This window comes from Octopus bimaculoides, chromosome 10 (assembly GCF_046866305.1).
Source record: "Octopus bimaculoides isolate indiv1 chromosome 10, ASM4686630v1, whole genome shotgun sequence".
NCBI lineage: Eukaryota > Metazoa > Mollusca > Cephalopoda > Octopoda > Octopodidae > Octopus > Octopus bimaculoides.
This window is the reverse complement of record NC_142937.1, coordinates 92,034,361-92,055,949: the sequence shown is the minus strand read 5'-3', so window position 1 is coordinate 92,055,949 and position 21,589 is coordinate 92,034,361. Positions and strand designations below refer to the sequence as shown.

At 35.3% G+C, this 21,589-nt stretch overlaps 19 non-coding genes across 19 annotated transcripts; all 19 read right to left on the bottom strand.

Moving 5' to 3' along the window:
* Nucleotides 1-135: 135 nt before the first annotated feature.
* Trnas-uga (transfer RNA serine (anticodon UGA)) lies at nt 136-217 on the bottom strand. The gene has a single exon. It is a non-coding gene; the product is annotated as a tRNA-Ser (tRNA).
* A 1,009-nt stretch (nt 218-1,226) lies between these two features.
* Nucleotides 1,227-1,308, bottom strand: Trnas-cga (transfer RNA serine (anticodon CGA)). Its single transcript has one exon. It is a non-coding gene; the product is annotated as a tRNA-Ser (tRNA).
* A 1,998-nt stretch (nt 1,309-3,306) lies between these two features.
* On the bottom strand, nt 3,307-3,389 carry Trnas-uga (transfer RNA serine (anticodon UGA)). The gene has a single exon. It is a non-coding gene; the product is annotated as a tRNA-Ser (tRNA).
* A 1,972-nt stretch (nt 3,390-5,361) lies between these two features.
* Nucleotides 5,362-5,444, bottom strand: Trnas-uga (transfer RNA serine (anticodon UGA)). Its single transcript has one exon. It is a non-coding gene; the product is annotated as a tRNA-Ser (tRNA).
* Nucleotides 5,445-6,340: 896 nt separating this feature from the next.
* On the bottom strand, nt 6,341-6,422 carry Trnas-aga (transfer RNA serine (anticodon AGA)). The gene has a single exon. It is a non-coding gene; the product is annotated as a tRNA-Ser (tRNA).
* A 1,004-nt stretch (nt 6,423-7,426) lies between these two features.
* On the bottom strand, nt 7,427-7,508 carry Trnas-uga (transfer RNA serine (anticodon UGA)). The gene has a single exon. It is a non-coding gene; the product is annotated as a tRNA-Ser (tRNA).
* Nucleotides 7,509-8,387: 879 nt separating this feature from the next.
* Trnas-aga (transfer RNA serine (anticodon AGA)) lies at nt 8,388-8,469 on the bottom strand. The gene has a single exon. It is a non-coding gene; the product is annotated as a tRNA-Ser (tRNA).
* Nucleotides 8,470-9,478: 1,009 nt separating this feature from the next.
* Trnas-cga (transfer RNA serine (anticodon CGA)) lies at nt 9,479-9,560 on the bottom strand. Its single transcript has one exon. It is a non-coding gene; the product is annotated as a tRNA-Ser (tRNA).
* An 850-nt stretch (nt 9,561-10,410) lies between these two features.
* Nucleotides 10,411-10,492, bottom strand: Trnas-aga (transfer RNA serine (anticodon AGA)). The gene has a single exon. It is a non-coding gene; the product is annotated as a tRNA-Ser (tRNA).
* Nucleotides 10,493-11,510: 1,018 nt separating this feature from the next.
* On the bottom strand, nt 11,511-11,592 carry Trnas-uga (transfer RNA serine (anticodon UGA)). Its single transcript has one exon. It is a non-coding gene; the product is annotated as a tRNA-Ser (tRNA).
* Nucleotides 11,593-12,514: 922 nt separating this feature from the next.
* On the bottom strand, nt 12,515-12,596 carry Trnas-aga (transfer RNA serine (anticodon AGA)). The gene has a single exon. It is a non-coding gene; the product is annotated as a tRNA-Ser (tRNA).
* Nucleotides 12,597-13,601: 1,005 nt separating this feature from the next.
* Trnas-uga (transfer RNA serine (anticodon UGA)) lies at nt 13,602-13,683 on the bottom strand. The gene has a single exon. It is a non-coding gene; the product is annotated as a tRNA-Ser (tRNA).
* An 857-nt stretch (nt 13,684-14,540) lies between these two features.
* Nucleotides 14,541-14,622, bottom strand: Trnas-aga (transfer RNA serine (anticodon AGA)). The gene has a single exon. It is a non-coding gene; the product is annotated as a tRNA-Ser (tRNA).
* A 1,018-nt stretch (nt 14,623-15,640) lies between these two features.
* Trnas-uga (transfer RNA serine (anticodon UGA)) lies at nt 15,641-15,722 on the bottom strand. The gene has a single exon. It is a non-coding gene; the product is annotated as a tRNA-Ser (tRNA).
* An 857-nt stretch (nt 15,723-16,579) lies between these two features.
* Nucleotides 16,580-16,661, bottom strand: Trnas-aga (transfer RNA serine (anticodon AGA)). The gene has a single exon. It is a non-coding gene; the product is annotated as a tRNA-Ser (tRNA).
* Nucleotides 16,662-17,679: 1,018 nt separating this feature from the next.
* Nucleotides 17,680-17,761, bottom strand: Trnas-uga (transfer RNA serine (anticodon UGA)). The gene has a single exon. It is a non-coding gene; the product is annotated as a tRNA-Ser (tRNA).
* Nucleotides 17,762-18,654: 893 nt separating this feature from the next.
* Trnas-aga (transfer RNA serine (anticodon AGA)) lies at nt 18,655-18,736 on the bottom strand. Its single transcript has one exon. It is a non-coding gene; the product is annotated as a tRNA-Ser (tRNA).
* A 1,005-nt stretch (nt 18,737-19,741) lies between these two features.
* Trnas-uga (transfer RNA serine (anticodon UGA)) lies at nt 19,742-19,823 on the bottom strand. Its single transcript has one exon. It is a non-coding gene; the product is annotated as a tRNA-Ser (tRNA).
* An 879-nt stretch (nt 19,824-20,702) lies between these two features.
* Nucleotides 20,703-20,784, bottom strand: Trnas-aga (transfer RNA serine (anticodon AGA)). The gene has a single exon. It is a non-coding gene; the product is annotated as a tRNA-Ser (tRNA).
* Nucleotides 20,785-21,589: the final 805 nt, after the last annotated feature.

Below are 21,589 nucleotides of genomic sequence, written 5' to 3'. Positions count from 1 at the left end.
TGTGTGTGTGTGTGTGTATTGCGGCAATTCTTTCAACAACAGGGTGGCTTACATAAACTACATAATGTATATGGTTTATCTAACAAAATATAAAATTACTTTATATACGTTAAAAATAGAAGTCAGTGTAACTATCGTCGCCGATAGGATTCGAACCTATGCGGGGAGACCCAAATGGATTTCAAGTGCATCGCCTTAACCACTCGGCCACGACGACTGTACAAGCCGCACTTCTTCATAATTTTTCTAATTCGTAAAAGAACGAATCAAACATCAGATTATGATCTCGTGTGCTGTGTAAGTGTGCAGGAGGGTTTAGAGGCTGTGTTGTGTGACGCATGTAATGTGCAGTCAGTTTTGTTTAATGTAATGTACAGTGAAGTTTTAGTATAATGTAGAGGTTTTATTCGAATTCTTTTTTCTATTCCTAATGAGGCTTGAGACCACAAAGTCAAAGGAACAACACGGAAAGATAAAAAAAAGGGTCTATGCCGACAAAAGATATCGATGGGTAGAAAGCCTGAAGGATTGAATATCATAGACTAGAATAAAACAAGGCGATGGTAATAAGCTGCAAATCTTTACAATGCCGGACAAAACAACTTGTTTGGAGTTCTTACTTCAATCATTCTGTTATATACAGAGAGATTATTAATTCTACTACAGTCCTATGGAAATGCATCCAGTAAGTTGAAGTACAAAATGGCTGAAATACTCACGTTAACTCACAAGTTTATCTAGAAAAATCAAAAAATGACTTCATATATGTTAATGAAAATAAGGTGAGCGGGGGGATGTGCTCCTAGAAAAAGAAAAAAAGGTCATCGATACGATTCGCACCAATGCAGGGAGACCCAAAAGATTTCAGATCAAGTGTCTTCACCACTCGGCCACAACGACTACAGCTCAACAGGTTGCTTCATATATCTACTAATAGATGGAAAAAGAAAAGACCTATCGCCATATTATTATCTTGTGTAATGTATTAGTGTATGAAAGAGTTTAGATGTGGCTACATGTCTTGCAGTATGTGTTTCGGATCTGTATGTTCTCAGTTCAATCCCAGCAGAGAGATCGATAAAATAAGGTACCAGTCAAGTTGTGCAATCGATGGTTTCTAGCTGCTCTTACCTTTCAAAATTATGGAATTTGTGCCTAAATCAAAAATTATTATTTATAGATAAGAATATAGAATCACTTTCTGTTCATTTAAAAAAAAAAAATCACGTCGACGATAGGATTCGAACCTATGCGGGGATAACCCAATGGATTTCGAGTCCATCGCCTTAACCACTCGGCCACGACGACTGTATGAACTTGCTCCTTTCATAACAGATCTTATTGGTAAAAAAAAAACAAATCAACCATCATACAGGTTGGCCCAAATATAGGTTTACAGATATCACGTAGGTACTCTAAATTTCTTTTAAAACATTTTATTACATTTAAATTTCTATCTTGCAATTAACTTAATTAGCATAGAATAATGGTTTCATATTTTTTTTATAATTAAGATCGAAACTGTTAATATATGAATGCGAAAGAGTCAGTTGAATAACTGTAAACCTACTTTTGGGCCACCTTGTATTATTACCTTGTATGATGTATTAATCTACAGGTGAGTTTAGATGTTGTGTTGTGTGACGTATGTATTGTGTAGTTTTGTCTTATGTAATTTAATGTTTTATTGTCGTGCAAAGACTGATAAAGAAAATTTTTCTCCCAAACAAGGCTGGAGTTCCCTGTACTTTAAGGAAGTAAATGGAAAGACAAAGGAAGGGAAGAAATAAAAAAGGTATTGATGAGCAGAAAACTTAAAGGCTAAATGTCACAGACCAGAGAAAAGCGATGGGACTGAGTCTCAGGGAGCTGTAGTTGGGGGAAAGAAGCTGTTGGAATGAGAGGACTTATGACGGCAAAAGGAAAGTTTTAAACATCTCAAAGAAACGCCCACACTCACGACAGAATAGTTGTTTATTGAGGAAACTATCGTGAAATGATTCAGTAATGAAAGGACGTATTTATATATATATATATTTATATATATATATATATATATATATATATATATATATATATATATATGTGTGTGTGTGTGTATATTGTGGCAATTCTTTCAACAACAGGGTGGCTTACATAAACTACATAATGTATATGGTTTATCTAACAAAATATAAAATTACTTTATATACGTTAAAAATAAAAGTCAGTGTAACTATCGTCGCCGATAGGATTCGAACCTATGCGGGGAGATCCCAATGGATTTCTAGTGCATCGCCTTAACCACTCGGCCACGACGACTGTACAAGCCGCACTTCTTCATAACTCTTCTAATTCGTAAAAGAACGAATCAAACATCAGATTATGATCTCGTGTGCTGTGTAAGTGTTCAGGAGGGTTTAGAGGCTGGGTTGTGTGACGCCTGTAATGTGCAGTTTTGTTTAATGTAATGTACAGTGATGCTTTAGTATAATGTAGAGGTTTTATTCGAATTCTTTTTTCTATTCCAAATGAGGCTTGAGACCACAAAGTCAAAGGAACAACACGGAATGATAAAAAAAAGGGTCTATGCCGACAAAAGATATCGATGGGTAGAAAGCCTGAAGGATTGAATATCATAGACTAGAATAAAACAAGGCGATGGTAATAAGTTGCAAATCTTTACAATGACGGACAAAACAACTTGTTTGGAGTTCTTACTTCAATCATTCTGTTATATACAGAGAGATTATTAATTCTACTACAGTCCTATGGAAATGCATCCAGTAAGTTGAAGTACAAAATGGCTGAAATACTCACGTTAACTCACAAGTTTATCTAGAAAAATCAAAAAATGACTTCATATATGTTAATGAAAATAAGGTGAGCGGGTGGAATGTTCTCCTAGAAAAGAAAAAAAAGGTCACCGATAAGATTCGCACCCATGCAAGGAGACCCAAACGATTTCTGGTCAAGTGTCTTCACCACTCGTCCACAACGACTACAGATCAACAGGTTGCTTCATATATCTACTAATAGATGGAAAAAGAAAAGACCTATCGCCATATTATTATCTTGTGTAATGTATTAGTGTATGAAAGAGTTTAGATGTGGCTACATGTCTTGCAGTATGTGTTTCGGATCTGCATGTTCTCAGTTCAATCCCAGCAGAGAGATCGATAAAATAAGGTACCAGTCAAGTTGTGCAATCGATGGTTTCTAGCTGCTCTTACCTTTCAAAATTATGGAATTTGTGCCTAAATCAAAAATTATTATTTATTGATAAAAATATAGAATCACTTTCTGTTCATTTAAAAAAAAAATTCACGTCGCCGATAGGAATCGAACATATGCGGGGATACCCCAAATGGATTTCAAGTCCATCGCCTTAACCACTCGGCCACGACGACTGTACGAACTTCTTCCTTTCATAACAGATCTTATTGGTAAAAAAAAAACAAATCAACCATCATACAGGTTGGCCCAAATATAGGTTTACAGATATCACGTAGGTACTCTAAATTTCTTTTAAAACATTTTATTACATTTAAATTTCTATCTTGCAATTAACTTAATTAGCATAGAATAATGGTTTCATATTTTTTTTATAATTAAGATCGAAACTGTTAATATATGAATGCGAAAGAGTCAGTTGAATAACTGTAAACCTACTTTTGGGCCACCTTGTATTATTACCTTGTATGATGTATTAATCTACAGGTGAGTTTAGATGTTGTGTTGTGTGACGTATGTATTGTGTAGTTTTGTCTTATGTAATTTAATGTTTTATTGTCGTGCAAAGACTGATAAAGAAAATTTTTCTCCCAAACAAGGCTGGAGTTCCCTGTACTTTAAGGAAGTAAATGGAAAGACAAAGGAAGGGAAGAAATAAAAAAGGTATTGATGAGCAGAAAACTTAAAGGCTAAATGTCACAGACCAGAGAAAAGCGATGGGACTGAGTCTCAGGGAGCTGTAGTTGGGGGAAAGAAGCTGTTGGAATGAGAGGACTTATGACGGCAAAAGGAAAGTTTTAAACATCTCAAAGAAACGCCCACACTCACGACAGAATAGTTGTTTATTGAGGAAACTATCGTGAAATGATTCAGTAATGAAAGGACATATTTATATATATATATATATATATATATATATATATATATGTGTGTGTGTGTGTATATTGTGGCAATTCTTTCAACAACAGGGTGGCTTACATAAACTACATAATGTATATGGTTTATCTAACAAAATATAAAATTACTTTATATACGTTAAAAATAAAAGTCAGTGTAACTATCGTCGCCGATAGGATTCGAACCTATGCGGGGAGATCCCAATGGATTTCTAGTGCATCGCCTTAACCACTCGGCCACGACGACTGTACAAGCCGCACTTCTTCATAACTCTTCTAATTCGTAAAAGAACGAATCAAACATCAGATTATGATCTCGTGTGCTGTGTAAGTGTTCAGGAGGGTTTAGAGGCTGGGTTGTGTGACGCCTGTAATGTGCAGTTTTGTTTAATGTAATGTACAGTGATGTTTTAGTATAATGTAGAGGTTTTATTCGAATTCTTTTTTCTATTCCAAATGAGGTTTGAGACCACAAAGTCAAAGGAACAACACGGAATGATAAAAAAAAGGGTCTATGCCGACAAAAGATATCGATGGGTAGAAAGCCTGAAGGATTGAATATCATAGACTAGAATAAAACAAGGCGATGGTAATAAGTTGCAAATCTTTACAATGACGGACAAAACAACTTGTTTGGAGTTCTTACTTCAATCATTCTGTTATATACAGAGAGATTATTAATTCTACTACAGTCCTATGGAAATGCATCCAGTAAGTTGAAGTACAAAATGGCTGAAATACTCACGTTAACTCACAAGTTTATCTAGAAAAATCAAAAAATGACTTCATATATGTTAATGAAAATAAGGTGAGCGGGTGGAATGTTCTCCTAGAAAAGAAAAAAAAGGTCACCGATAAGATTCGCACCCATGCAAGGAGACCCAAACGATTTCTGGTCAAGTGTCTTCACCACTCGTCCACAACGACTACAGATCAACAGGTTGCTTCATATATCTACTAATAGATGGAAAAAGAAAAGACCTATCGCCATATTATTATCTTGTGTAATGTATTAGTGTATGAAAGAGTTTAGATGTGGCTACATGTCTTGCAGTATGTGTTTCGGATCTGCATGTTCTCAGTTCAATCCCAGCAGAGAGATCGATAAAATAAGGTACCAGTCAAGTTGTGCAATCGATGGTTTCTAGCTGCTCTTACCTTTCAAAATTATGGAATTTGTGCCTAAATCAAAAATTATTATTTATTGATAAAAATATAGAATCACTTTCTGTTCATTTAAAAAAAAAATTCACGTCGCCGATAGGAATCGAACATATGCGGGGATACCCCAAATGGATTTCAAGTCCATCGCCTTAACCACTCGGCCACGACGACTGTACGAACTTCTTCCTTTCATAACAGATCTTATTGGTAAAAAAAAAACAAATCAACATTATACAGGTTGGCCCAAATGTAGGTTTACAGATATCACGTAGGTACTCTAAATTTCTTTTAAAACATTTTATTACATTTAAATTTCTATCTTGCAATTAACTAAATTAGCATAGAATAATGGTTTCATATTTTTTTTATAATTAAGATCGAAACTGTTAATATATGAATGCGAAAGAGTCAGTTGAATAACTGTAAACCTACTTTTGGGCCACCTTGTATTATTACCTTGTATGACGTATTAATCTACAGGTGAGTTTAGATGTTGTGTTGTGTGACGTATGTATTGTGTAGTTTTGTCTTATGTAATTTAATGTTCTATTGTCGTGCAAAGACTGATAAAGAAAATTTTTCTCCCAAACAAGGCTGGATTTCCCTGTACTTTAAGGAAGTAAATGGAAAGACAAAGGAAGGGAAGAAATAAAAAAGGTATTGATGAGCAGAAAACTTAAAGGCTCAATGTCACAGACCAGAGGAAAGCGATGGGACTGAGTCTCAGGGAGCTGTAGTTGGGGGAAAGAAGCTGTTGGAATGAGAGGACTTATGACGGCGAAAGGAAAGTTTTAAACATCTCAAAGAAACGACCACACTCACGACAGAATAGTTGTTTATTGAGGAAACTATCGTGAAATGATTCAGTAATGAAAGGACATATATATATATATATATATATATATATATATATATATATATATATGTGTGTGTGTGTGTGTGTGTGTGTATTGCGGCAATTCTTTCAACAACAGGGTGGCTTACATAAACTACATAATGTATATGGTTTATCTAACAAAATATAAAATTACTTTATATACGTTAAAAATAAAAGTCAGTGTAACTATCGTCGCCGATAGGATTCGAACCTATGCGGGGAGATCCCAATGGATTTCTAGTCCATCGCCTTAACCACTCGGCCACGACGACTGTACAAACCGCGCTTCTTCATAACTCTTCTAATTCGTAAAAGAACGAATCAAACATCAGATTATGATCTCGTGTGCTGTGTAAGTGTGCAGGAGGGTTTAGAGGCTGTGTTGTGTGACGCATGTAATGTGCAGTTTTGTTTAATGTAATGTACAGTGATGTTTTAGTATAATGTAGAGGTTTTATTCGAATTCTTTTTTCTATTCCTAATGAGGCTTGAGACCACAACGTCAAAGGAACAACACGGAATGATAATAAAAGGGTCTATGCAGACAAAAAATATCGATGGGTAGAAAACCTGAAGGATTGAATATCATAGACTAGAATAAAACAAGGCGATGGTAATAAGTTGCAAATCTTTACAATGCCGGACAAAACAACTTGTTTGGAGTTCTTACTTCAATCATTCTGTTATATACAGAGAGATTATTAATTCTACTACAGTCCTATGGAAATGCATCCAGTAAGTTGAAGTACAAAATGGCTGAAATACTCACGTTAACTCACAAGTTTATATAGAAAAATCAAAAAATGACTTCATATATGTTAATGAAAATAAGGTGAGCGGGGGGATGTGCTCCTAGAAAAAGAAAAAAAGGTCATCGATACGATTCGCACCAATGCAGGGAGACCCAAAAGATTTCAGATCAAGTGTCTTCACCACTCGGACACAACGACTACAGCTCAACAGGTTGCTTCATATATCTACTAATAGATGGAAAAAGAAAAGACCTATCGCCATATTATTATCTTGTGTAATGTATTAGTGTATGAAAGAGTTTAGATGTGGCTACATGTCTTGCAGTATGTGTTTCGGATCTGTATGTTCTCAGTTCAATCCCAGCAGAGAGATCGATAAAATAAGGTACCAGTCAAGTTGTGCAATCGATGGTTTCTAGCTGCTCTTACCTTTCAAAATTATGGAATTTGTGCCTAAATCAAAAATTATTATTTATTGATAAAAATATAGAATCACTTTCTGTTCATTTAAAAAAAAAAATGAACGCCGCCGATAGGATTCGAACCTATGCGGGGATACCCCAATGGATTTCAAGTCCATCGCCTTAACCACTCGGCCACGACGACTGTACGAACTTCCTCCTTTCATAACAGATCTTATTGGTAAAAAAAAAACAAATCAACCATCATACAGGTTGGCCCAAATGTAGGTTTACAGATATCACGTAGGTACTCTAAATTTCTTTTAAAACATTTTATTACATTTAAATTTCTATCTTGCAATTAACTAAATTAGCATAGAATAATGGTTTCATATTTTTTTTATAATTAAGATCGAAACTGTTAATATATGAATGCGAAAGAGTCAGTTGAATAACTGTAAACCTACTTTTGGGCCACCTTGTTTTATTACCTTGTATGATGTATTAATCTACAGGTGAGTTTAGATGTTGTGTTGTGTGACGTATGTATTGTGTAGTTTTGTCTTATGTAATTTAATGTTTTATTGTCGTGCAAAGACTGATAAAGAAAATATTTCTCCCAAACAAGGCTGGAGTTCCCTGTACTTTAAGGAAGTAAATGGAAAGACAAAGGAAGGGAAGAAATAAAAAAGGTATTGATAAGCAGAAAACTTTAAGGCTAAATGTCACAGACCAGAGGAAAGCGATGGGACTGAGTCTCAGGGAGCTGTAGTTGGGGGAAAGAAGCTGTTGGAATGAGAGGACTTATGACGGCGAAAGGAAAGTTTTAAACATCTCAAAGAAACGACCACACTCATGACAGAATAGTTGTTTATTGAGGAAACTATCGTCAAATGATTCAGTAATGAAAGGACATATATATATATATATATATATGTGTGTGTGTGTGTGTGTGTGTGTGTGTGTATTGCGGCAATTCTTTCAACAACAGGGTGGCTTACATAAACTACATAATGTATATGGTTTATGTAACAAAATATAAAATTACTTTATATACGTTAAAAATAGAAGTCAGTGTAACTATCGTCGCCGATAGGATTCGAACCTATGCGGGGAGACCCAAATGGATTTCTAGTCCATCGCCTTAACCACTCGGCCACGACGACTGTACAAGCCGCACTTCTTCATAATTTTTCTAATTCGTAAAAGAACGAATCAAACATCAGATTATGATCTCGTGTGCTGTGTAAGTGTGCAGGAGGGTTTAGAGGCTGTGTTGTGTGACGCATGTAATGTGCAGTCAGTTTTGTTTAATGTAATGTACAGTGAAGTTTTAGTATAATGTAGAGGTTTTATTCGAATTCTTTTTTCTATTCCTAATGAGGCTTGAGACCACAAAGTCAAAGGAACAACACGGAAAGATAAAAAAAAGGGTCTATGCCGACAAAAGATATCGATGGGTAGAAAGCCTGAAGGATTGAATATCATAGACTAGAATAAAACAAGGCGATGGTAATAAGCTGCAAATCTTTACAATGCCGGACAAAACAACTTGTTTGGAGTTCTTACTTCAATCATTCTGTTATATACAGAGAGATTATTAATTCTACTACAGTCCTATGGAAATGCATCCAGTAAGTTGAAGTACAAAATGGCTGAAATACTCACGTTAACTCACAAGTTTATATAGAAAAATCAAAAAATGACTTCATATATGTTAATGAAAATAAGGTGAGCGGGGGGATGTGCTCCTAGAAAAAGAAAAAAAGGTCATCGATACGATTCGCACCAATGCAGGGAGACCCAAAAGATTTCAGATCAAGTGTCTTCACCACTCGGACACAACGACTACAGCTCAACAGGTTGCTTCATATATCTACTAATAGATGGAAAAAGAAAAGACCTATCGCCATATTATTATCTTGTGTAATGTATTAGTGTATGAAAGAGTTTAGATGTGGCTACATGTCTTGCAGTATGTGTTTCGGATCTGTATGTTCTCAGTTCAATCCCAGCAGAGAGATCGATAAAATAAGGTACCAGTCAAGTTGTGCAATCGATGGTTTCTAGCTGCTCTTACCTTTCAAAATTATGGAATTTGTGCCTAAATCAAAAATTATTATTTATAGATAAAAATATAGAATCACTTTCTGTTCATTTAAAAAAAAAAATTCACGTCGCCGATAGGATTCGAACCTATGCGGGGATAACCCAATGGATTTCGAGTCCATCGCCTTAACCACTCGGCCACGACGACTGTACGAACTTGCTCCTTTCATAACAGATCTTATTGGTAAAAAAAAAACAAATCAACCATCATACAGGTTGGCCCAAATATAGGTTTACAGATATCACGTAGGTACTCTAAATTTCTTTTAAAACATTTTATTACATTTAAATTTCTATCTTGCAATTAACTAAATTAGCATAGAATAATGGTTTCATATTTTTTTTATAATTAAGATCGAAACTGTTAATATATGAATGCGAAAGAGTCAGTTGAATAACTGTAAACCTACTTTTGGGCCACCTTGTATTATTACCTTGTATGATGTATTAATCTACAGGTGAGTTTAGATGTTGTGTTGTGTGACGTATGTATTGTGTAGTTTTGTCTTATGTAATTTAATGTTTTATTGTCGTGCAAAGACTGATAAAGAAAATTTTTCTCCCAAACAAGGCTGGATTTCCCTGTACTTTAAGGAAGTAAATGGAAAGACAAAGGAAGGGAAGAAATAAAAAAGGCTAAATGTCACAGACCAGAGGAAAGCGATGGGACTGAGTCTCAGGGAGCTGTAGTTGGGGGAAAGAAGCTGTTGGAATGAGAGGACTTATGACGGCGAAAGGAAAGTTTTAAACATCTCAAAGAAACGACCACACTCACGACAGAATAGTTGTTTATTGAGGAAACTATCGTGAAATGATTCAGTAATGAAAGGACATATATATATATATATATATATATATATATATGTGTGTGTGTGTGTATATTGCGGCAATTCTTTCAACAACAGGGTGGCTTACATAAACTACATAATGTATATGGTTTATCTAACAAAATATAAAATTACTTTATATACGTCAAAAATAAAAGTCAGTGTAACTATCGTCGCCGATAGGATTCGAACCTATGCGGGGAGACCCCAATGGATTTCTAGTCCATCGCCTTAACCACTCGGCCACGACGACTGTACAAGCCGCGCTTCTTCATAACTCTTCTAATTCGTAAAAGAACGAATCAAACATCAGATTATGATCTCGTGTGCTGTGTAAGTGTGCTGTGTAAGTGTGCAGGAGGGTTTAGAGGCTGTGTTGTGTGACGCATGTAATGTGCAGTTTTGTTTAATGTCATGTACAGTGATGTTTTAGTATAATGTAGAGGTTTTATTCGAATTCTTTTTTCTATTCCTAATGAGGCTTGAGACCACAAAGTCAAAGGAACAACACGGAATGATAAAAAAAGGGTCTATGCAGACAAAAAATATCGATGGGTAGAAAGCCTGAAGGATTGAATATCATAGACTAGAATAAAACAAGGCGATGGTAATAAGTTGCAAATCTTCACAATGCAGGACAAAACAACTTGTTTGGAGTTCTTACTTCAATCATTCTGTTATATACAGAGAGATTATTAATTCTACTACAGTCCTATGGAAATGCATCCAGTAAGTTGAAGTACAAAATGGCTGAAATACTCACGTTAACTCACAAGTTTATCTAGAAAAATCAAAAAATGACTTCATATATGTTAATGAAAATAAGGTGGGCGGGAGGAATGTTCTCCTAGAAAAGAATAAAAAGGTCACCGTTAAGATTCGCACCCATGCAAGGAGACCCAAACGATTTTTGGTCAAGTGTCTTCACCACTCGGCCACAACGACTACAGCTCAACAGGTTGCTTCATATATCTACTAATAGATGGAAAAAGAAAAGACCTATCGCCATATTATTATCTTGTGTAATGTATTAGTGTATGAAAGAGTTTAGATGTGGCTACATGTCTTGCAGTATGTGTTTCGGATCTGTATGTTCTCAGTTCAATCCCAGCAGAGAGATCGATAAAATAAGGTACCAGTCAAGTTGTGCAATCGATGGTTTCTAGCTGCTCTTACCTTTCAAAATTATGGAATTTGTGCCTAAATCAAAAATTATTATTTATTGATAAAAATATAGAATCACTTTCTGTTCATTTAAAAAAAAAATTGAACGCCGCCGATAGGATTCGAACCTATGCGGGGATACCCCAATGGATTTCAAGTCCATCGCCTTAACCAATCGGCCACGACGACTGTACGAACTTTCTCCTTTCATAACAGATCTTATTGGTAAAAAAAAACCCAAATCAACCATCATACAGGTTGGCCCAAATGTAGGTTTACAGATATCACGTAAGTACTCTAAATTTCTTTTAAAACATTTTATTACATTTAAATTTCTATCTTGCAATTAACTAAATTAGCATAGAATAATGGTTTCATATTTTTTTTATAATTAAGATCGAAACTGTTAATATATGAATGCGAAAGAGTCAGTTGAATAACTGTAAACCTACTTTTGGGCCACCTTGTATTATTACCTTGTATGATGTATTAATCTACAGGTGAGTTTAGATGTTGTGTTGTGTGACGTATGTATTGTGTAGTTTTGTCTTATGTAATTTAATGTTTTATTGTCGTGCAAAGACTGATAAAGAAAATTTTTCTCCCAAACAAGGCTGGAGTTCCCTGTACTTTAAGGAAGTAAATGGAAAGACAAAGGAAGGGAAGAAATAAAAAAGGTATTGATGAGCAGAAAACTTAAAGGCTAAATGTCACAGACCAGAGGAAAGCGATGGGACTGAGTCTCAGGGAGCTGTATTTGGGGGAAAGAAGCTGTTGGAATGAGAGGACTTATGACGGCAAAAGGAAAGTTTTAAACATCTCAAAGAAACGCCCACACTCACGACAGAATAGTTGTTTATTGAGGAAACTATCGTGAAATGATTCAGTAATGAAAGGACATATATATATATATATATATATATATATATATATATATATATATATATATATATATATATATATATATATATATATATATATGTGTGTGTGTATATTGTGGCAATTCTTTCAACAACAGGGTGGCTTACATAAACTACATAATGTATATGGTTTATCTAACAAAATATAAAATTACTTTATATACGTTAAAAATAAAAGTCAGTGTAACTATCGTCGCCGATAGGATTCGAACCTATGCGGGGAGACCCCAATGGATTTCTAGTCCATCGCCTTAACCACTCGGCCACGACGACTGTACAAGCCGCACTTCTTCATAACTTTTCTAATTCGTAAAAGAACGAATCAAACATCAGATTATGATCTCGTGTGCTGTGTAAGTGTGCAGGAGGGTTTAGAGGCTGTGTTGTGTGACGCATGTAATGTGCAGTTTTGTTTAATGTAATGCAGAGTGTTGTTTTAGTATAGTGTAGAGGTTTTATTCGAATTCTTTTTTCTATTCCTAATGAGGCTTGAGACCACAAAGTCAAAGGAACAACACGGAATGATAAAAAAAGGGTCTATGCAGACAAAAAATATCGATGGGTAGAAAGCCTGAAGGATTGAATATCATAGACTAGAATAAAACAAGGCGATGGTAGTAAGTTGCAAATCTTCACAATGCAGGACAAAACAACTTGTTTGGAGTTCTTACTTCAATCATTCTGTTATATACAGAGAGATTATTAATTCTACTACAGTCCTATGGAAATGCATCCAGTAAGTTGAAGTACAAAATGGCTGAAATACTCACGTTAACTCACAAGTTTATCTAGAAAAATCCAAAAATGACTTCATATATGTTAATGAAAATAAGGTGAGCGGGGGGAATGTTCTCCTAGAAAAGGAAAAAAAGGTCATCGATACGATTCGCACCCATGCAGGGAGACCCAAAAGATTTCTGATCAAGTGTCTTCACCACTCGGCCACAACGACTACAGCTCAACAGGTTGCTTCATATATCTACTAATAGATGGAAAAAGAAAAGACCTATCGCCATATTATTATCTTGTGTAATGTATTAGTGTATGAAAGAGTTTAGATGTGGCTACATGTCTTGCAGTATGTGTTTCGGATCTGTATGTTCTCAGTTCAATCCCAGCAGAGAGATCGATAAAATAAGGTACCAGTCAAGTTGTGCAATCGATGGTTTCTAGCTGCTCTTACCTTTCAAAATTATGGAATTTGTGCCTAAATCAAAAATTATTATTTATTGATAAAAATATAGAATCACTCTCTGTTCATTTAAAAAAAAAAATTCACGTCGCCGATAGGATTCGATCCTATGCGGGGATACCCCAATGGATTTCAAGTCCATCGCCTTAACCACTCGGCCACGACGACTGTACGAACTTCCTCCTTTCATAACAGATCTTATTGGTAAAAAAAAACAAATCAACCATCATACAGGTTGGCCCAAATGTAGGTTTACAGATATCACGTAGGTACTCTAAATTTCTTTTAAAACATTTTATTACATTTAAATTTCTATCTTGCAATTAACTAAATTAGCATAGAATAATGGTTTCATATTTTTTTTATAATTAAGATCGAAACTGTTAATATATGAATGCGAAAGAGTCAGTTGAATAACTGTAAACCTACTTTTGGGCCACCTTGTTTTATTACCTTGTATGATGTATTAATCTACAGGTGAGTTTAGATGTTGTGTTGTGTGACGTATGTATTGTGTAGTTTTGTCTTATGTAATTTAATGTTTTATTGTCGTGCAAAGACTGATAAAGAAAATTTTTCTCCCAAACAAGGCTGGAGTTCCCTGTACTTTAAGGAAGTAAATGGAAAGACAAAGGAAGGGAAGAAATAAAAAAGGCTAAATGTCACAGACCAGAGGAAAGCGATGGGACTGAGTCTCAGGGAGCTGTAGTTGGGGGAAAGAAGCTGTTGGAATGAGAGGACTTATGACGGCGAAAGGAAAGTTTTAAACATCTCAAAGAAACGACCACACTCACGACAGAATAGTTGTTTATTGAGGAAACTATCGTGAAATGATTCAGTAATGAAAGGACATATATATATATATATATATATATATATATATATATATATGTGTGTGTGTGTGTATATTGCGGCAATTCTTTCAACAACAGGGTGGCTTACATAAACTACATAATGTATATGGTTTATCTAACAAAATATAAAATTACTTTATATACGTCAAAAATAAAAGTCAGTGTAACTATCGTCGCCGATAGGATTCGAACCTATGCGGGGAGACCCCAATGGATTTCTAGTCCATCGCCTTAACCACTCGGCCACGACGACTGTACAAGCCGCGCTTCTTCATAACTCTTCTAATTCGTAAAAGAACGAATCAAACATCAGATTATGATCTCGTGTGCTGTGTAAGTGTGCTGTGTAAGTGTGCAGGAGGGTTTAGAGGCTGTGTTGTGTGACGCATGTAATGTGCAGTTTTGTTTAATGTCATGTACAGTGATGTTTTAGTATAATGTAGAGGTTTTATTCGAATTCTTTTTTCTATTCCTAATGAGGCTTGAGACCACAAAGTCAAAGGAACAACACGGAATGATAAAAAAAGGGTCTATGCAGACAAAAAATATCGATGGGTAGAAAGCCTGAAGGATTGAATATCATAGACTAGAATAAAACAAGGCGATGGTAATAAGTTGCAAATCTTCACAATGCAGGACAAAACAACTTGTTTGGAGTTCTTACTTCAATCATTCTGTTATATACAGAGAGATTATTAATTCTACTACAGTCCTATGGAAATGCATCCAGTAAGTTGAAGTACAAAATGGCTGAAATACTCACGTTAACTCACAAGTTTATCTAGAAAAATCAAAAAATGACTTCATATATGTTAATGAAAATAAGGTGAGCGGGGGGAATGTTCTCCTAGAAAAGGAAAAAAAGGTCATCGATACGATTCGCACCCATGCAGGGAGACCCAAAAGATTTCTGATCAAGTGTCTTCACCACTCGGCCACAACGACTACAGCTCAACAGGTTGCTTCATATATCTACTAATAGATGGAAAAAGAAAAGACCTATCGCCATATTATTATCTTGTGTAATGTATTAGTGTATGAAAGAGTTTAGATGTGGCTACATGTCTTGCAGTATGTGTTTCGGATCTGTATGTTCTCAGTTCAATCCCAGCAGAGAGATCGATAAAATAAGGTACCAGTCAAGTTGTGCAATCGATGGTTTCTAGCTGCTCTTACCTTTCAAAATTATGGAATTTGTGCCTAAATCAAAAATTATTATTTATTGATAAAAATATAGAATCACTCTCTGTTCATTTAAAAAAAAAAATTCAAGTCGCCGATAGGATTCGAACCTATGCGGGGATACCCCAATGGATTTCAAGTCCATCGCCTTAACCACTCGGCCACGACGACTGTACGAACTTCCTCCTTTCATAACAGATCTTATTGGTAAAAAAAAACAAATCAACCATCATACAGGTTGGCCCAAATGTAGGTTTACAGATATCACGTAGGTACTCTAAATTTCTTTTAAAACATTTTATTACATTTAAATTTCTATCTTGCAATTAACTAAATTAGCATAGAATAATGGTTTCATATTTTTTTTATAATTAAGATCGAAACTGTTAATATATGAATGCGAAAGAGTCAGTTGAATAACTGTAAACCTACTTTTGGGCCACCTTGTATTATTACCTTGTATGATGTATTAATCTACAGGTGAGTTTAGATGTTGTGTTGTGTGACGTATGTATTGTGTAGTTTTGTCTTATGTAATTTAATGTTTTATTGTCGTGCAAAGACTGATAAAGAAAATTTTTCTCCCAAACAAGGCTGGATTTCCCTGTACTTTAAGGAAGTAAATGGAAAGACAAAGGAAGGGAAGAAATAAAAAAGGCTAAATGTCACAGACCAGAGGAAAGCGATGGGACTGAGTCTCAGGGAGCTGTAGTTGGGGGAAAGAAGCTGTTGGAATGAGAGGACTTATGACGGCGAAAGGAAAGTTTTAAACATCTCAAAGAAACGACCACACTCACGACAGAATAGTTGTTTATTGAGGAAACTATCGTGAAATGATTCAGTAATGAAAGGACATATATATATATATATATATATATATATATATATATGTGTGTGTGTGTGTGTGTATATTGCGGCAATTCTTTCAACAACAGGGTGGCTTACATAAACTACATAATGTATATGGTTTATCTAACAAAATATAAAATTAATTTATATACGTCAAAAATAAAAGTCAGTGTAACTATCGTCGCCGATAGGATTCGAACCTATGCGGGGAGACCCCAATGGATTTCTAGTCCATCGCCTTAACCACTCGGCCACGACGACTGTACAAGCCGCGCTTCTTCATAACTCTTCTAATTCGTAAAAGAACGAATCAAACATCAGATTATGATCTCGTGTGCTGTGTAAGTGTGCTGTGTAAGTGTGCAGGAGGGTTTAGAGGCTGTGTTGTGTGACGCATGTAATGTGCAGTTTTGTTTAATGTCATGTACAGTGATGTTTTAGTATAATGTAGAGGTTTTATTCGAATTCTTTTTTCTATTCCTAATGAGGCTTGAGACCACAAAGTCAAAGGAACAACACGGAATGATAAAAAAAGGGTCTATGCAGACAAAAAATATCGATGGGTAGAAAGCCTGAAGGATTGAATATCATAGACTAGAATAAAACAAGGCGATGGTAATAAGTTGCAAATCTTCACAATGCAGGACAAAACAACTTGTTTGGAGTTCTTACTTCAATCATTCTGTTATATACAGAGAGATTATTAATTCTACTACATTCCTATGGAAATGCATCCAGTAAGTTGAAGTACAAAATGGCTGAAATACTCACGTTAACTCACAAGTTTATCTAGAAAAATCCAAAAATGACTTCATATATGTTAATGAAAATAAGGTGAGCGGGGGGAATGTTCTCCTAGAAAAGGAAAAAAAGGTCATCGATACGATTCGCACCCATGCAGGGAGACCCAAAAGATTTCTGATCAAGTATCTTCACCACTCGGCCACAACGACTACAGCTCAACAGGTTGCTTCATATATCTACTAATAGATGGAAAAAGAAAAGACCTATCGCCATATTATTATCTTGTGTAATGTATTAGTGTATGAAAGAGTTTAGATGTGGCTACATGTCTTGCAGTATGTGTTTCGGATCTGTATGTTCTCAGTTCAATCCCAGCAGAGAGATCGATAAAATAAGGTACCAGTCAAGTTGTGCAATCGATGGTTTCTAGCTGCTCTTACCTTTCAAAATTATGGAATTTGTGCCTAAATCAAAAATTATTATTTATTGATAAAAATATAGAATCACTTTCTGTTCATTTAAAAAAAGAAATTCACGTCGCCGATAGGATTCGAACCTATGCGGGGATACCCCAATGGATTTCAAGTCCATCGCCTTAACCACTCGGCCACGACGACTGTACGAACTTCCTTCTTTCATAACAGATGTTATTGGTAAAAAAAAAACAAATGAACCATCATACAGGTTGGCCCAAATGTAGGTTTACAGATATCACGTAGGTACTCTAAATTTCTTTTAAAACATTTTATTACATTTAAATTTCTATCTTGCAATTAACTAAATTAGCATAGAATAATGGTTTCATATCTTTTTTATAATTAAGATCGAAACTGTTAATATATGAATGCGAAAGAGTCAGTTGAATAACTGTAAACCTACTTTTGGGCCAACTTGTATTATTACCTTGTATGATGTATTAATCTACAGGTGAGTTTAGATGTTGTGTTGTGTGACGTATGTATTGTGTAGTTTTGTCTTATGTAATTTAATGTTTTATTGTCGTGCAAAGACTGATAAAGAAAATTTTTCTCCCAAACAAGGCTGGAGTTCCCTGTACTTTAAGGAAGTAAATGGAAAGACAAAGGAAGGGAAGAAATAAAAAAGGTATTGATGAGCAGAAAACTTAAAGGCTAAATGTCACAGACCAGAGGAAAGCGATGGGACTGAGTCTCAGGGAGCTGTAGTTGGGGGAAAGAAGCTGTTGGAATGAGAGGACTTATGACGGCAAAAGGAAAGTTTTGAACATCTCAAAGAAACGCCCACACTCACGACAGAATAGTTGTTTATTGAGGAAACTATCGTGAAATGATTCAGTAATGAAAGGACATATTTATATATATATATATATATATATATATATATATATATATATATATATGTGTGTGTGTGTATATTGCGGCAATTCTTTCAACAACAGGGTGGCTTACATAAACTACATAATGTATATGGTTTATCTAACAAAATATAAAATTACTTTATATACGTTAAAAATAAAAGTCAGTGTAACTATCGTCGCCGATAGGATTCGAACCTATGCGGGGAGACCCCAATGGATTTCTAGTCCATCGCCTTAACCACTCGGCCACGACGACTGTACAAGCCGCACTTCTTCATAACTTTTCTAATTCGTAAAAGAACGAATCAAACATCAGATTATGATCTCGTGTGCTGTGTAAGTGTGCAGGAGGGTTTAGAGGCTGTGTTGTGTGACGCATGTAACGTGCAGTTTTGTTTAATGTAATGCGGAGTGTTGTTTTAGTATAGTGTAGAGGTTTTATTCGAATTCTTTTTTCTATTCCTAATGAGGCTTGAGACCACAAAGTCAAAGGAACAACACGGAATGATAAAAAAAGGGTCTATGCAGACAAAAAATATCGATGGGTAGAAAGCCTGAAGGATTGAATATCATAGACTAGAATAAAACAAGGCGATGGTAATAAGCTGCAAATCTTTACAATGCCGGACAAAACAACTTGTTTGGAGTTCTTACTTCAATCATTCTGTTATATACAGAGAGATTATTAATTCTACTACAGTCCTATGGAAATGCATCCAGTACGTTGAAGTACAAAATGGTTGAAATACTCACGTTAACTCACAAGTTTATCTAGAAAAATCAAAAAATGACTTCATATATGTTAATGAAAATAAGGTGGGCGGGAGGAATGTTCTCCTAGAAAAGAAAAAAAAGGTCACCGATAAGATTCGCACCCATGCAAGGAGACCCAAACGATTTCTGGTCAAGTGTCTTCACCACTCGGCCACAACGACTACAGCTCAACAGGTTGCTTCATATATCTACTAATAGATGGAAAAAGAAAAGACCTATCGCCATATTATTATCTTGTGTAATGTATTAGTGTATGAAAGAGTTTAGATGTGGCTACATGTCTTGCAGTATGTGTTTCGGATCTGTATGTTCTCAGTTCCATCCCAGCAGAGAGATCGATAAAATAAGGTACCAGTCAAGTTGTGCAATCGATGGTTTCTAGCTGCTCTTACCTTTCAAAATTATGGAATTTGTGCCTAAATCAAAAATTATTATTTATTGATAAAAATATAGAATCACTTTCTGTTCATTTAAAAAAAGAAATTCACGTCGCCGATAGGATTCGAACCTATGCGGGGATACCCCAATGGATTTCAAGTCCATCGCCTTAACCACTCGGCCACGACGACTGTACGAACTTCCTCCTTTCATAACAGATGTTATTGGTAAAAAAAAAACAAATCAACCATCATACAGGTTGGCCCAAATATAGGTTTACAGATATCACGTAGGTACTCTAAATTTCTTTTAAAACATTTTATTACATTTAAATTTCTATCTTGCAATTAACTAAATTAGCATAGAATAATGGTTTCATATCTTTTTTATAATTAAGATCGAAACTGTTAATATATGAATGCGATAGAGTCAGTTGAATAACTGTAAACCTACTTTTGGGCCACCTTGTTTTATTACCTTGTATGATGTATTAATCTACAGGTGAGTTTAGATGTTGTGTTGTGTGACGTATGTATTGTGTAGTTTTGTCTTATGTAATTTAATGTTTTATTGTCGTGCAAAGACTGATAAAGAAAATTTTTCTCCCAAACAAGGCTGGAGTTCCCTGTACTTTAAGGAAGTAAATGGAAAGACAAAGGAAGGGAAGAAATAAAAAAGGTATTGATGAGCAGAAAACTTAAAGGCTAAATGTCACAGACCAGAGGAAAGCGATGGGACTGAGTCTCAGGGAGCTGTAGTTGGGGGAAAGAAGCTGTTGGAATGAGAGGACTTATGACGGCAAAAGGAAAGTTTTAAACATCTCAAAGAAACGCCCACACTCACGACAGAATAGTTGTTTATTGAGGAAACTATCGTGAAATGATTCAGTAATGAAAGGACATATATATATATATATATATATATATATATATATATATATGTGTGTGTGTATATTGTGGCAATTCTTTCAACAACAGGGTGGCTTACATAAACTACATAATGTATATGGTTTATCTAACAAAATATAAAATTACTTTATATACGTTAAAAATAAAAGTCAGTGTAACTATCGTCGCCGATAGGATTCGAACCTATGCGGGGAGACCCCAATGGATTTCTAGTCCATCGCCTTAACCACTCGGCCACGACGACTGTACAAGCCGCACTTCTTCATAACTTTTCTAATTCGTAAAAGAACGAATCAAACATCAGATTATGATCTCGTGTGCTGTGTAAGTGTGCAGGAGGGTTTAGAGGCTGTGTTGTGTGACGCATGTAATGTGCAGTTTTGTTTAATGTAATGCAGAGTGTTGTTTTAGTATAGTGTAGAGGTTTTATTCGAATTCTTTTTTCTATTCCTAATGAGGCTTGAGACCACAAAGTCAAAGGAACAACACGGAATGATAAAAAAAGGGTCTATGCAGACAAAAAATATCGATGGGTAGAAAGCCTGAAGGATTGAATATCATAGACTAGAATAAAACAAGGCGATGGTAATAAGTTGCAAATCTTCACAATGCAGGACAAAACAACTTGTTTGGAGTTCTTACTTCAATCATTCTGTTATATACAGAGAGATTATTAATTCTACTACATTCCTATGGAAATGCATCCAGTAAGTTGAAGTACAAAATGGCTGAAATACTCACGTTAACTCACAAGTTTATCTAGAAAAATCCAAAAATGACTTCATATATGTTAATGAAAATAAGGTGAGCGGGGGGAATGTTCTCCTAGAAAAGGAAAAAAAGGTCATCGATACGATTCGCACCCATGCAGGGAGACCCAAAAGATTTCTGATCAAGTGTCTTCACCACTCGGCCACAACGACTATAGCTCAACAGGTTGCTTCATATATCTACTAATAGATGGAAAAAGAAAAGACCTATCGCCATATTATTATCTTGTGTAATGTATTAGTGTATGAAAGAGTTTAGATGTGGCTACATGTCTTGCA